At 39.8% G+C, this 16,449-nt stretch overlaps 1 pseudogene; it reads right to left on the reverse strand.

The window, feature by feature from the left end:
• Window positions 1-4,054: 4,054 nt before the first annotated feature.
• LOC117096752 lies at window positions 4,055-12,946 on the reverse strand (annotated as a pseudogene).
• Between the last annotated feature and the right edge of the window lie 3,503 nt (window positions 12,947-16,449).

Raw genomic sequence — 16,449 nt, forward strand, 5'->3', positions numbered from 1 at the left:
CCCTCCACCCCATTTGCTCGCAGTATCCTAGAATCTTTTTTTTTTTTTTTTTTTTTTTTTTTTGAGAGGGAGTCTCGCTCTGCCGCCCAGGCTGAAGTGCAGTGGCCGGATCTCAGCTCACTGCAAGCTCCGCCTCCTGGGTTTACGCCATTCTCCTGCCTCAGCCTCCCGAGTAGCTGGGACTACAGGCGCCCGCCACCTCGCCGGCTAGTTTTTTGTATTTTTTAGTAGAGACGGGGTTTCACCGTGTTAGCCAGGATGGTCTCGATCTCCTGACCTCGTGATCCACCCGTCTCGGCCTCCCAAAGTGCTGGGATTACAGGCTTGAGCCACCGCGCCCGGCCAGTATCCTAGAATCTTTGTGCTCTCGCTGCAGTTCCCTTTGGGCTCCATGTTTTCCTTGTTCTCTCCCATGCCTAGCTGGATTGCAGAGTTAAGTTTATGATTATGAGATAAAAACTAAATAACAACAACAACAAAAAAAGATAATGGAAAATTGCTTTATATTTTTATATCTGAAGGTGTACCCTGGGTGATTTGCGTAATGTAAAAACAGAGACTGCCCTGAAAACACATTGAAGTTTCTCTGAGGATAGAAATTGATTTCAATTTTTCTCTTCTTTCTCTATGTTTCCCAAACACCCCCCACCCCCCGCCACCCCGCCACAATTTAAGTGTCTAATTAGCTAGAGTATTTTGTTAGGTATAGCATTCCTTCAGAATGTACTCATATAAAATGTGAACATTGTCTATACTTTTGAATTGGTTGCAGTAAATCCAACCCTATGTTACTTTACAACTCTTGCAGTAAAATCATGGGATTAGAAAACTGTGCATTGGAATGAGCCTTATAGATCAAAAAACACTGAATTGGAATGTATTTTGCAGGCTATTGGATTCTAAATTGGATATAAGGAAAGTAAAGGAAAGAAATGAGATGATATAAGTAGGCCCCACAGGGAGAGAGGACTGTGCTTCCTAAGCTGAGATGGGAGATACGTGAGTTACACATGAGTCACTAAACTAAATACACATATAATTGGTTTACTTAAGGAAGAGGTCTAAGATACAGACCCTGAGCATAGTATTACAGAGATTGTATCACAGACACATGCTGTCTGGGTTATTTGTCTGAGTACCTACAACCAAAGTATTCTCTAACAGAGATAATTAGAGGAAAAGACAGGACATTCTACACGATTATTAAGGAGAATGAAGCAGAACAAAGTACTTGTGAAAGGTTCATACTTCAGAAATAGACGGTTTTCTATGGTTTCCATAGAAGAATAAAATAAATGATGAACCATCAGCTTAGATTGCTCTTAGAAAGCAAAGAAAACAGTGTGATGATTCTGCAGGAGCCTAAAACAGAACTGCTATTTGACCCAGCAATCCCATTACTGGATATATACCCAGAGGAATATAAATCATTCTACCATAAAGACACATGCATGCAAATTCTCATTGCAGCACTATTCACAATAGCAAAGACATGGAATCAACCTAAATGGCCATTAAGGACAGATCGAATAAAGAAAATGTGGTACATATACACCATGGAATACTATGCAGCCATAAAAAATGATACCATATCTTTTGGGGGATCATGGATGGAGCTGGAGGCCTTTACCCTTAGCAAACTAACACGGGAAACTAAAATCAAATACCACATGTTCTTGCTTATAAGTGGGAGCTAAATGATGACAACTCATGGACACAAAGGGAACAACAAACACTGGGGTCTACTTGAGAGTGGAGGGTGGGAGGAGGGAGAGAAACAGAAAAAATAACTGTTGGGTACTAGGCTTAGTAACTGGGAGATGAAATAATCTGTACAACAAACTCCCATGACATGAGTTTACCTGTATAACGAACCTGTGCACATACTCCTGAACTTACAAAGCTTTTCTAAAAAAAGAAAGCAAACAGCAGCAAAATAACACTTGTAGTCCCTGAAGACTCGTGTGAGAAATAGATCATCAACTGATATATGCTGAATGAATTAAAAAACCCAAAGAAAAGTTTTCTGTGTTGTTTTTTAAAAAAGACTCTGTGTCTCTCCGATAATATATTTGAGGGAAGATTTGCATTTTGGAGGTCTTCATATTACAGAAATTCAGCCCTTACATGTATTATTTTTATGTCTATAAAAGTAATGACTGAACCAACATGAGAATCATAATAGTGTTTCCTTATTATCTTCTGTAACCAGTTTTGGTCTTTAATGGGGATGATATGAAAATACATTATCAGTTATTATGCGCCTTTGTCTTGTTTACTTTGCAAACTTCTTGCAAACTTCTGATATAATATATGTGTGCAATAAATATTTGTTCATTGAGAAAGAAAGGCTATGGAAAAAAAGAGCAGGGAGAGATAAAAGTAAGGCTTTGAGTTATCAAAATGAAGTTGTCTAAAGCAAATTTTTTTGTTTCTGAGTTCTGGAAATACAGAAGAAAACACACAAATGAACAAGAAAACAATGAATAATTTCTGAAGTTTTCCAGTCTTAGGTTCCATCTGAGTATTATTTGTCCCATACAGAAAATCTCATTTTCCCTTCTTTTCCCTCTAATGCCCACCTACTTCTTCCAAATCAAATTAGTCTTTTTAAATCACGCTTAAGACACCACCGTGAATAAGTTATGGTTGTTTTATAGAATTATTTATTGACTTTCAAGAAGATGATTCTACCTTATTAACTGCTAGGTTCTGCACCGAGAAATTGAGAGTCTGTTTTCTTTTTAAAAGGCAACTAATTTAACAAGAAGGATTCACCAATCTCTTTCCTGTCATTTTCCAGAAAAAATTTTTGAATAATTTATTACCAGTTTCCTATTAGTAAATCAACACACAGCAAAAATAAACGGTTCCTTGTAGCTGGGGTTGTCCTTGTCAGTAGAAATAGGTAACCAGGGCCTTTTACATTTGATGATAAATGTTTTTCCAAGTATTTTGATTAACTTTTTTTTTTTTTGAGATGGAGTTTTGCTCTTGTTGCCCAGGCTGGAGTGCAATGGCATGATCTTGGCTCACTGCAACCTCTGCCTCCTGGGTTCAAGTGATTCTCCTGCCTCAGCTTCCTGAGTAGCTGGGATTACAGGCATGTGCCACTATACCCCGCTAATTTCGTATTTTTAGTAGAAATGGGGTTTCACCATGTTGGCCAGTAGTTATCCTGACCTCACGTGATCCACCCACCTCTGCCTCCCACAGTGCTGGAATTACAGGTGTGAGCCACCATGCCCAGTCTTGATTAACTGCTTAAATAAAATCAAGTGTTTACTCACTTTACTCTCCCCTGGATTCGGAACATTGGCAGAAGGTTAAAAGTATTGTTAGAAATTAATTGATCCCAGGCCAGGAGTGGTGGCTCACGCCTGTACTTCCAGCACTTTGGGTGGCCAAGGCAGGCAGGTTCACTTGAAGTCAGGAGTTCAAGACCAGCCTGGCCAACATGGTGAAACCTCGTCTCTACCCAAAATACAAAAATTAACTGGGTGTGGTGCCAGGTGCCTGTAATCCCAGCTACTCTGGAGCTTGAAGCAGGAGAATTGTTTGAACCCAGGAGGTGGAGACTGCAGTCAACTGAGATGGCACCACTGCATTCCAGCCTGGGTGACAGTGAAACTCCATCTCAAAAAAAACAAAAAGAAATTAATAGATCCCAGAGATCTCATCTAATATCCATAATGAAAGTTCAGGGTAGTCAAGATATAGGCCACACTTTTAGATGTCAGATATTGAATCAGATATGTCAATGTAGACATTATCCGCTCTATGGTAAGATACGTTGTATGCTGCTTGCTATGCCTACTGTAGGCGCTTAGTAAACAGAGGGGGATGGAAATGTAAATACATGTACAAATTCAATCTTAGATTGCAGGTTTCTCCTCAGGAAAAAAATACAAAAGACAGTTTTTCATGATTTAGCACTGATTAACATGATTCACAACTTCTTTCTTCTCTCTCTGTCTCTCTCTTTTGATGGCATAACTTTATTGAGTCCCTCAGCACTAGTTCTCTTTCTGCTGCCCGATCTTTGTTCCCTAGACTATCCAGTCTGGTGGACAGCAATGAGACTCACTTTGGCCAGTAGAGGCATCTCTGAGGATGGTGGAGGGCTTGCCGATGTGCTGGTGGCTGCCACCTCCGAAGTGATGTTCCACAGGGTTCATGTTCACACCCCACCCCATACTTGTGGCCAGCAGTTCCTCTTTGCCTTATATTTGTAGTGTGCCCGGCCAGCCTTCAAGATGGGTTTGTCAGTTTGGCCACCTTCAGCCACCACACCAACCACAGCTCTGTTGGCTGAGGAGGTAACCTTCTTGGAGCCAGAGGGTAGCTTTACACGGGTCTTCTTGGTCTCGGGGTTGTGGGAGATAACGCTGGCATAGTTCCCTGATGCCTGGGTCAGCTTGCCATGGTCTCTAGGCTTCTCCTCCAAGCAGCATATGATCATACCCTCAGGCATGGTGCCCACAGAGAGAACATCGCCAATGTTGAGCTGGGCAGCATTTTACTATTTCATATTAAAATGAGGTTTAATATTTTATAATGATGGTGGTAGAATTTCAATTCATAATTTGAAAATGTAACAAGAATTTTTTTTAAAGACTCTGTCTCTAAAGTCCTCTACAAAATGTGACATCTTCCTGCAATCAACTGAGACTTGCAATGACAAGTCCCTCTCTTGTTGAATTTGATTGAGCCACCTTCCATTGTGATTTCCATGGAGACTCTGGGCTGGTGCTGATGGAGCATTTTTTGTCATGGGGCAGGAAATGATCCTTTCAGAACATTTAGCAATAAAAGCAGTGCAAAAATAAATTGATGTCCCTGACCTTTCTCTCTCCCTATTTTTGGCACCAAACCTTTTGCTCCAAGTTGTCATTTTTCTACACATGCTGAGAATCACCTTCTTATTCTCCAAGTGTTCCTATAACTTCTCCATAAATTTCTCAGTGGCATCTCCGTTTCTTTCTGTTTCCAGTTATGTCCCCATGGTTGGGTTTGAGACCGTTAGTATTGCGTATTAACTATTCATCTTCTGTCACCTTCCTGCCTTACATTCCATTACTGGTACTAATTTAGCTGATTATTTTTTGTATTTTCAGTAAAAGTTTTGTTAAATGAAAATCCTTAAACACATATTCTGTGAATAGGGTCACACCATTATCTATAATAATAATAATACAGATTGAGTATCCCTAATCTGAAAATCCAAAATTCAAAATGTTTCAAAATCCAAAACTTTTTAAAAAAATTTTATTTTATTTTAGGTCCTGGGATATATGTGCAGAATGTGCAGGTCTGTTACATAGGTAAACGTGTACCATGGTGGTTTGCTACACCTATCCCAAAACTTTCTCAGCACTGACATAACATTAGAAGGAAATGCTCCTTGGAACATTTCGGATTTGGGATTTTCAAATTTGGGATGCTGAACTGTTATAATGCAAATATTCCACGATCCGAACAAATCTGAAATCCAGAGTGCCTTTGGTCTCAAGCACTTTGGATGAGGGATACTCAACTCGTAATAACAGTAGTTGTGGTATTAGCTATCATTCACTAAGTAGCTACATTATTCCTGGTACATTTCTAAGCTCTTTAAAACATATGTATTATCTTATTTAGCCCTTACCATCACTTGATGGAGTTTTATTGCAATCCCTGTTTTACAGAGGAGGAAACTGACGTGGAGACTCTAAAAGTAGCATCCCAGGCCACATGCTTTAGGCCTACAGTTCAAATTCAGGAGCTTCTGCCTGAGACTTTATACTTCACAGTACAGAGTTTACAGTAGTAACTCTATACTGCTCCTAGATGTGGGAGAGCTGACCCACAGGGTTTATATATTCTAAATTTTAGCAACGGATGTCAAATTAACCTCTAAGTGGACTCTATAAATTTAACTCCCATTATAGTTAGTAATAGTTATAGTTAGGAAGTATGAATAAGACCTACGATTTGATAGCAAAACAGGTGACAATAGTCAATAATAATTTAATCGTATATTTAAAAATAACTAAAAGAGTATAACGGCCTGGTGAGGTGGCTCAAGCCTGTAATCCCAGCACTTTGGGAGGCCGAGACGGGTGGATCACGAGGTCAGGAGATCGAGACCATCCTGGCTAACACGGTGAAACCCCCGTCTCTACTAAAAAATACAAAAAAAAAAAAACTAGCCGGGCAACGTGGCGGGCGCCTGTAGTCCCAGCTACTCGGGAGGCTGAGGCAGGAGAATGGCGTAAACCCAGGAGGCGGAGCTTGCAGTGAGCTGAGATCCGGCCACTGCACTCCAGCCTGGGCGGCAGAGCGAGACTCCGTCTCAAAAAAAAAAAAAAAAAAAAAAAAAAAAAAGAGTATAACAAGATTGTGTGTAAGGGGATGGATATCCTATTCTCCATGATGTGGTTATTAAGAATTGCATGACCGTATCAAAACATTTAATGTATCCCATAAATACATACACCTACTATGTAGCTACAAATATTAAAAATTAAAATTAAAAAAATAAAAATAAATTTAACTCCCAGAAATATTTAACAATAGTGATGCTTTCAGTCTTATTTTTATCTACCTACTAGATCAGGAAAACCAAAATCTCAGGTTTTAAAATGTGTATTCCTGGGTATCGAAGGCTGAAGGAATGAGGGTCATGATCAACTCGGTATACTACTGGAGGCTATATGACTAAACAGCAAACTGTTTCTCATGAAAGCAGGATGTTGGCAAACTGACAAACTGTGTCTGCCGCCCAGAAGGAATGCTGAGGGCAGTCACGACCCAGGTACAAGTGTTTCTTGTGATTAGGCACATCTGAAGTCTGTTAGCAATAATGTGAACCTGTGATCAATTAAGCAGCTGACCAATTGTTACCGCCTCCTCTCTGCTCATTCTTTTTTTGTTTGTTTGTTTGAGACGGAGTCTCGCTCTGTCGCCCAGGCTGGAGTGCAGGGGCCCGATCTCAGCTCACTGCAAGCTCCGCCTCCCGGGTTCAAGCCATTCTCCTGCCTCAGCCTCCCGAGTAGCTGGGACTACAGGTGCCCACCACCACCCCCGGCTGATTTTTTGTATTTTTAGTAGAGATGGGGTTTCACCGTGTTAGGCAGGATGGTCTCGATCTCCTGACCTTGTGATCTACCTGCCTCGGCCTCCCAAAGTGCTGGGATTACAGGCGTGAGCCACCACGCCCGGCCCTTCCCTGCTCTTTCTACCCAATAAATAGGAAGGGCTGTAGAAGCTTAGGACAGCTGCCTTTGCTCACTAGGAGCAGGGAGCCCTTTTCTTCTTCCCCTGGCCCCTGCCTTTAAAACAGTTTCTTTTGTCTTAAGTTTTCATTTATACCTTAGTCCCCCTTCATTCAGTCTCGTAATGATGGTCTCAAGTAGTAACAGTAGTAACTGCTGTAGTGACAGTCTCAAGTAGTAACCGTGGCAGTCTGCCACACCTGGCGGCAAATTTTACCCATAAAAATACACTGAATTCTTCAGTGCATTAGTCTGAATTGTTGAAAGTTGGGAGTGAAAGACTACAGAGAGGTACTCTAGCCTCCTACTATATGATGGTAAAACCTGAGTATCTGAGGGTTAATATGACTTCCTTAAGTTTCCACACAGAAATACAAGGTTTGGGGAAAGCTCAGATGTTTTCTCTATATCTTTTAAAATGCTATTTCTGCTCATCAGAAATAGCTCATCACTGCCTCCTATAACCACTTCTTTAGCAATTACACTCACTTACAGTATTTCATGTTGATTATTTGATAGATGTACCAAAATACTACAATGGACTTTGAATGCTCATGCTAGAGGTCAAAGAAGGCACCTAGAAGGCAGGATGTAGGATAATAAGTCCTCTTTTCTAACCTCTGGTACTATTCTCATGAAAAATAAAATACCAAGAGAATAGAAAATGAAGGAAAACCCTATATATGGAATCAGCCCGTACGTTTCTGGCTACCCACCAAACATATTTATTTTAGCATTTGTTTATGATACAGACTTTGTGATTACAAAACCAGCCATGGATTATCCAAACCATAATGTGAAGATGAGTAACAGAACTGTGAAATTGGAATGCATCCCAGTATTAATTTTAGATAAAGGCCTATCACGCCATATGACAGACAAGTGATCGAGGTCTAGAGATGTTAAATTACTTGCCCAAAGTAACACTGCTAGTTAGTATCGAAACCAGAATTTGAATTTAAGTTTTCTAAACACGCATTTCCATAAAAGTAAGAATCGATCTACTCAACCTGTTCAACAAATGACTATTAAGGGATTATTAATTGACAGACAATAATCTAGCCATTGACGATTTGATGGCAAGACAGATATCTTGACTATTTCCCTGGCATTTATTACCAGTGGAGTTAGAGAATGTGGAGAATGACTCCCCCACCTCCAAGTCTCAGCTCTTGGTGTTCACATCCATGTGGTGGGAGCACCACTAGGAAAAAGTTTCTGACCTCCCTCTGTCCATTAGGTAGGTAGAGGGAGGTTTTCTTGTCTGATCAGTGGGCTTGGATATGGAATTAGGCATTGCTTAATCAGCACCTCCTTTCCTTCCTATCAGGTAGCTTCTATTCTGCTCTACTTCTCTCCTAAGCATGATTAGGCCTCCAGTGGTCTAGCACTGTCTGTCTCTAGGTGAATGTCTTAGCCCATTTGGCTGCTATAACAGAAGTAGTATAAATTGAGTGGGTTATCAATAACAGAAGTGTATTTCTTATAGTTCTGGAGTCTGGAAAACAATCAAGGCACTGGCAGACCCAGTATCTGATGAGGGCCAGCTTCCTGTTTGAAGACTGCCAACTTCTCCGTATCTTCACATGGTGGAAGAGGCAAGGCAGTTCTCTCTGATTGTTTTATAAGAGCATTAATCCCATTCATAGATGGCTTCTCCCTCATGACCTAATTATCATCTCCTAAATGGTCCATCTCCTAATACCATCAAGTTAGGGGTTAGGATTTCAACATATGAATTTTGGAGAGAACATAAATATCCAGGCCATAGCAACAGATCAATCTATTTAATTCTGGAATTAATATCAGAACAACTCTTACCTTTAGATAGAGGCACCTATCTCTGTGAGAAGTAATTTCAGTAGTAAAAACAGCAGTTTACTCTTATTTGTTGACTATTTTGTTCTATTTTTCAGTTGGTTCAAAAATTGCTGAGGGAAAGGAGTGTTACTTTTGGGATTGCCATCAAACCTAACACAAAAATTCAGATCAATTGTTAAGTAGCAAAAGTCTAAGGCCCTATGGAAACATGCAAGAGTGGTTTAGAAGATATGAAGGCTGTACTATCTAATTTTAGGTCATATAATTCTGATTTGCTATCTATATTTTATTTGTGTATTAGTTTGCTTTTCGTTTTGTTTTGTTTTGTTTTTTGAGGTGGAGTTTTGTTCTTGTTGCCCGAGCTAGAGTGCAGTGGCATGATCTTGGTCCACTGCAACCTTTGCCTCCCGGGTTCAAGTGATTCTCCTGCATCAGCCTCCCGAGTAGCTGAGATTACAGGTGCCCGCCACCACATCCGGCTAATTTTTTGTATTTTTAGTAGAGTCAGGGTTTCATCATATTGGCCAGGCTGGTGTCAAACTCCTGACCTCAAGTGATCCACCCTCCTCAGCCTCCCAAAGTGCTGGGATTACAGGCGTGAACCCCTGTGCCTGACCTAGTTTGCTTTTAATAATGGGCCAGTCTTGCTTTTGAAATAGGCATCTTTTATACTGAAATGATATGATAATTCACTAGAAAGAGATTCATTATAATGTGTGCCTATTCTAAAACTCACCCAAGAGTTTCTTTGCTCGCGTAGATATAGGATAGTGACTCATTCCATGGACCTTTGAGACATAACTATAGCAAAAACCTAAAATATTTTCTTCTTTAAGAAAAAAAAAACAGTCTTCTGGTCAACTACATATTAAATGCACTTATTATTTTTATAGATGTAGTCTAAAATGGCAAATATATAGCATAAACTCTTAGAGCTAGCTCAGAAGAGCAAAGTCGGTCTGTGATGGTTATGAAGCTATGGTCTGTTTTAAACCTTACTTGTTATGTTCTGTCAACAGGGGGCACTAGAGAGTAACCGTCAGGCAGGAGGAAAAAGGAACTGTTCCTTCTTTGCCTTTCTGTATCTGTTAAGGTCACCCTGGCAATGGCAGTTGGTTCCAGTCTCCCCCTCCCACCTTCTGATTTGAAGAACTAGTCCCATTGAATTCCCACCACAGAAATCAGCACACCCCAACAGCAGTGCCCCCTCCATAGAGGTCTGGCTCACAGTTCCACAGCATCCCCCTGTTCCATTATCTGAATTGCGTCTCTCTTCAGAGGTCAGAGTCTCACTCACCTAGAGCTTACTGGATTCTAAGCAACCCTGACTTCTTGCCTTTGTCCTGGATCCCACAGGTGAGGCTGCTTCCTGCAATTACTATTCCCATCATCTTGGCATTTCTAGTCCTCTAATATTTGTCTAACCAATTCTCTATATTAAATTGCCCTGGTTGCTGTTTTCCTGCATGGACTCTGAGCAGTTGCCCAATGCTAGGCATACCATATACACTTAGGAAAAGTTAAAATTCCAAATGGTCTTTCTCCAACCATTCTGGGTCCACAGCTAATACATAACATTCAATATCCAAATCAGTTCTAGAACACATCAGCATCATCCACTCATCAAATCAGTAGTCATGTGAACAGACTGGTGCTCAGCAGCACTTCTAGAAGTAAAATGTTAAAGAAGAAAGTTCCCAAACAAAAATCCTTGACCATCATACTTATCGCACAGTATCTTTGCAATTAGGGCAAGGGTCAAAAGCCAGCAATATGAACTGGTTTCTGAGAAATAAGCTTAAATTATGTATGCATTCTTTAAAATTGTTTCTCAGATACATTATTTTACAACTAAAGTTGCCTCCAGGCAGGAATAATGAGAGAGAAGGAGACAAAGAAAAAGAGTGTTTGGGGGTATGGGGCAAAGGAAACAGAACTACTTGTTCTTGCCTTATGTTGAAATTCCATTCTTCAGACTGAGTTAGCAACTATAATAAAACTCACTCAGCAGTTTGAAAAACTAAGTAAACATTCTCCTCATTGCTTTTTCTTAGCCTGTAAAAGACTGTAGTTTCTAATGATAATCCATTCATGGAATCTTCCTCTGCCCACCATCTCTCCCTGTGATCAGGTTATATTCTGGGGCCCGGCTATAATCTACTTTTGATCTTCAGCACTCCTAGAGTTTCTAAATATGATAATCTCACCTATCAGCGTTCCTTTCCTTTCTTTGTTTGCATTTTCCTTTTATTTTATGGCTGTAGAAATAAACACATGTTGTGTCTGGATCTTCATATCAGGAAGGGGTATATGACTTGATAAGCTTTCTCACCAGCTGTTGAAAGTAGTCAGATTCCAGCCCAACCAAACTGGAGTTAATATGTTGCTTGCAAAAATATGTCAGACTTTTTATTATGTTACTCTTTTAAAAGGTTAATAATTGTAGAGTTTAAATGGTCAAGGTTAAGGTGAACCTTATTATTACCTGATTATGATATTTAGTGTCTTTAGTTGTGAAATCAGTTCCATCAGACACTGGCCCAGTGTCTACTGAAAGCTTTAATGATCTGGCCCGGGGCCCAGGCAGATTTTACTAGTACACTTAGGTACATGTGTTTTACAAGAAGGGTGGAGTCTCTGAGTTAAAATGATTGCACTTTGCAGCGTCTCTTCCGAAAATTAACTCATGGAGGAAATTCCGGTCTCCTATGGCACTTCTTCTGTTTTTCTTCTTTTGAAACATAAATTAGCATTAGCCCAAACACAGTGTCTTGAGGAAATATGTAAGTTAGGTATAAAGCTTCCATTGGTAGCTCTTGGCAATTCAGTAATTAAGGTGTAACAAAACTAAATGCATCTCTACTGATTTAATGGCTTATTTGTGACATGTAATGAAAATACACCTGTATCTTTACAAGACATTCCTGGGCTTGGATGGATTCTGATAAACGCTTTGGGAAAGGAACATGCGGAAGGAAGGCATAGTTAAACACCATAAAAAAAATTTAACAGAGCTTAGGGCCAGGTGTGGTGACTCATGCCTGTAATCCCAACACTTTGGGAGACTGAGGTGGGTGGATCACCTGAGGTCAGGAGTTCAAGACCAGCCTGACCAACATAGAGAAACCTCGTCTCTACTAAAAATACAAAATTAGCTGGGCATGGTGGTACACGCCTGTAATCTCAGCTACTCGGGAGGCTGAGGCAGGAGAATCGCTTGAACCCAGGAGGCGGAGGTTGCGGTGACCCAAGATTGCATCATTGCACTCCAGCCTAGACAACAAGAGCAAAACTCTGTCTAAAAACAAAACAACAACAACAATAAAAAAACACAGTTTATATCTAGAATGATAGAATCATCATATTTTAGAGGTGTAACTGTTCATTAAATTCAACCTCCTCTTTTTTTCTGGTAGGGAATCTGAGGTCCAAAGACAACATATGGCAATAATAAAACTAGAGAATAACCTCCTATTCCCAAGCCCAGTCTCCTTGTGCGACTCTGTGCCCTGTCTTTTGTCTCCAGTCATCTGCCTGACTCAGCTGCAGTGACAGGCATCATCTTCACTTCCCACAAATATGTGTGTGATCCCACAGACCACCAGGCAACTATCCAAATGGCCTTTAGATTTTATGTAGAAAAGTTGAAGGACTGTTCACTTGCAAAGATTCATTGGTTTTATATTTTAAAGACTTAAATGATCCCTGAAATTGCTTTCTTGGTCCCATGTTCTGTCTCAGGGTAGCAAAATATATAGGCATCCCTGTGACAGGACACAGACTTCTAAAATCAACACGATGTTTCTAACAACCTTGTTCAATGATATCCTCAACCCTACTTGGTAGCGATCATGAAAACCCTTTGCCATTAACAAGTTTATTTTAGAATATGTTGCATAGTCATTTCTAAAGGTATTTACATGGAGATAAATATGCACCAAGTTTCATGCATGGAATAAAGTTTCATAACTGGGTAAATAGATGTTGACAGCATGGAATGATGTTTTGCAATCACTGAAAACAACAGAACTTCAGGGCTTGGGACTCTGGAGGTGAGGTCTCCTTACCCTCTTGATCAGCATAGAATGTGAGCCTACACTGGAATCAGAAGAATAACATTGTGCTCTAATTTAGATCAGAGAAGGATTTGGGGCTGCTTTTGTGTTTGGTTAAACCATCATCACCTAAAATTATTGTTTCAGTGTGTGCTTCCTAGAAATATGTCTCCCAGAATATTTAAAAAATTTTTATTTTTAGAGACAGGGTCTTGCTCTGTTGCCCAGGCTGGAGTGCAGAGGGATGCAATTGTAGCTCACTGCAGCCTCGAACTCCTGGGCTCAAGTGATTCTCCCATCTCAGCTTTCCCAATAGCTGGGACTATAGACATATTCATGCCCAGCTAATTTTTATATTCTTTTCTTTCTTTCTTTTTTTTTTTTTTAGAGGTGAAGTCTTACTACTTTGCCCAGGCTGGTCTTCAACTCCTGGCCTGAAGCCATCCTCCCATCTCAGCCTCCCTAGTAGCTGAGATTACAGGCTAAAACCAACATGACCAGCTCTTCCAAGAACTGTGTATTATAGTTTCTCTGCCATGGAGTAGCTGTGGTTGAGAACACCTTCACTGTGCCTTCACATTCAGCTTAGTTAGATACTTTCTAGGCTAATGAGTTCATGCATTCTCTGGAATGAGCAGAGAAATGTTCCCTGAAAACCACCACAACTATTTTGATCAGATAGAGCTGTCATACCAGGTCCCTGGAATACTTGTGTTTTTATATTATGTTTCTATTAATATTTTATAACACTACTATGGTTTTTTAAATCTAAAAGCAAAGAGAACTGTAGATGTTTTATGCCTCAGGCTGGATTGCACTGTTATGCATAAAATCTCTATTACCTATCTTTCAAGAGAGACAAGAAAAAAAGGAAACTATATGCTGGCTAAGTTCTCTCTTCTTTATCAACAGTTTTCTAAGTTATGGAGATAATATTCTTTATTATGATAATTATGCCCATGTCTTAAACAGATAATTAAAATAGAAAAAGAGCAGTCAATACGTATTTTCAAAAATAGTAGAACTATGACTTCTGGATATATACACAACAAGTGTAGGAATCATGATGAAAAGACATATATGTGTATTCACACACATATATAAGCTCACATACCTATTCACAATTATTCATCAAGTTAGCATAGTTATTGCCTTTATCTGGTTCCAAGAAAATCTTCAAAGAACTCATTAGCTTTAGTAGAAATTCAAACTTTAGTCATCATCCACATTAATGAGTTTGTAGGAGATGGAATTCAGAGTCAGATGCGACCTGCTATGGTGAGGAAGCCTGGGGCAGTATGAGATTAATTCATCTCCAGTTTGAGGGTCTTTCTAGTTTATTGGGATGCCAAGGTTATGTGTTTTCAAGTCAATGATTCTCATATGGGGCCAGGAAGGGGAGTTGCTGGAAAATGCTTAAAAAAGCCTCTTCCCTGCCCCTTCCTTTCCTTTTACAGGCTTTCCCTTCTCTTCCTTTTCCCATTCCTCTTTATCTCCACCCCATTTCCTTCTCTCTTCTTGTTGAAGGTGGTGGTCCATGCTGTGTGTTCCAAGCCGGAAATTAAGAGCACTCTTGACTAAAGTTATACCTTTTTCTTTGAAAATGTACTTATTTGTTTATTCCTATTCTAGACTATTTCCCTCAAATTCAGGCAAGATCAGGAGTACAACTTCTAAATTTTATAAGGTTCCTCCCCCAAATTTTACTTCTGTTTGGAACCAGTTCTTAAATATTTTAATTTGTAGATATTGCCTCCATGTGAGACATTCTCACATGCCATCTTGCTCTAGGTATTGTGGAATGAAAATTTATTTATGTAATTCAGTACTTCAGGAAAATATTCTTTCCCAGAGGTAAAGGCTACCTGTGGCCAGGCACAGTGGCTCACACCTGTAATACCAGTGCTTTAGGGCGCCAATGTGGTAGGATTGATTGAGGCTGGAAGTTCCAGATCACCTCTTCAAAGTAGACCACTTCTTGGCACAATAGTAATAATAATAATAACAACAAAAATTAGCCAATTGTGGTGGCACACACCTGTGGTCACAGCTACTCAGGGGGCTGAGGCTGCAGGATTGTTGAAGCCAAAGAGTTTGAAGCTACAGTGAGCTATGATTGTGACACTGCACTCCAGCCTGGGAGAGAGAGCAAGATCCTGTCTCTAAAAAAATAAAAAATAAAGATTACATATGCTGTGCACAAATTGTTTCTGGCATCTTTCCTTTAGTTTCCTAACTTAAGGCATCAAATGGAGTGTAGATGGCACAATCTGATGTTGGAGTACCAATGCTGAGAGGTAGGAAGATTGTAATACTTTTATTGGGCCCAAAATATTTTTACTCTCCTTACATACTTTTCTTTTCATCATCTATTGCTTCTCCTCATAACATTACACGAAAAAAAATAAGGAAAATAAGGGTATGTCTGCATTCTATCAAATAAATATCTTCCATTTCAAGTTCAATTTGCTTCCTAAGTGTGGTAACAACAGAAGAAAGCCCTAATGGAATGGAGCGATGTCATCTGATTTACTTTACACCATGAACTCCTTTTCAAAAAAATGCAGACTGGTTGTGCCCTCACAATACAAATCTTCATTAATTTAGTTGTTTACTAGTTACTTATTGCTAGGCAATCTTCCCTTAAATGATAGGTAGTGTGACCTATTTTTAGGAAGCACTGTTTTGGGTCCGGAGAAACCACTCTTTGTTACTGGGTTCTGAACACTTTGAAATGGCAAAAAGTTGCAGGCAGAGAACATATATGTCACCTTTATTTTTGACAGTAGAATTAGGTGTGTTAAAACAAATGGCTTTGCCAACACTAAATCCTAGAATCAGACAGTTACCCATATCAGGGGAGCATGGGTCCAGGAGGAGTTCCCTAAGATGGGGAAAGTAGTGGGACTGGACAGCCCGTGGGCAATTTGCACATGAAAAAAAAAGGATTCCCAAGATGGGGAGGGTCAGGGATAAAAGGCACATGCCCAGTTATTCTTCCTGTATATATCAATCATAAAGGTGTCTTCACCTCTCCAGAGGCTGAGTGAATAAAGGGTTAGAGAAAGGTCAGAAGAATATTTAGGGGAAAGTCATTCCTCATAGGAAACAGTAGTGAGAAAAAAGCCCTTTTAGTACCCGACACTACTACAACAAAAATAATTTAGATTCAGGCTCTAGCTTCCTAACAACTAGCTCTAAAACCTTGGATTGTGGTTCTCAATCACATCCTCTATAGAAAAAAAGGCTGTAGAGTTGGTGAATTTTAGGGCCTCTTCACTTTTATAATATAACAAAAAATACTGTCATTTGTCATT

Source organism: Trachypithecus francoisi, unplaced genomic scaffold (assembly GCF_009764315.1).
Source record: "Trachypithecus francoisi isolate TF-2019V2 unplaced genomic scaffold, Tfra_2.0 Lachesis_group14, whole genome shotgun sequence".
Lineage (NCBI taxonomy): Eukaryota > Metazoa > Chordata > Mammalia > Primates > Cercopithecidae > Trachypithecus > Trachypithecus francoisi.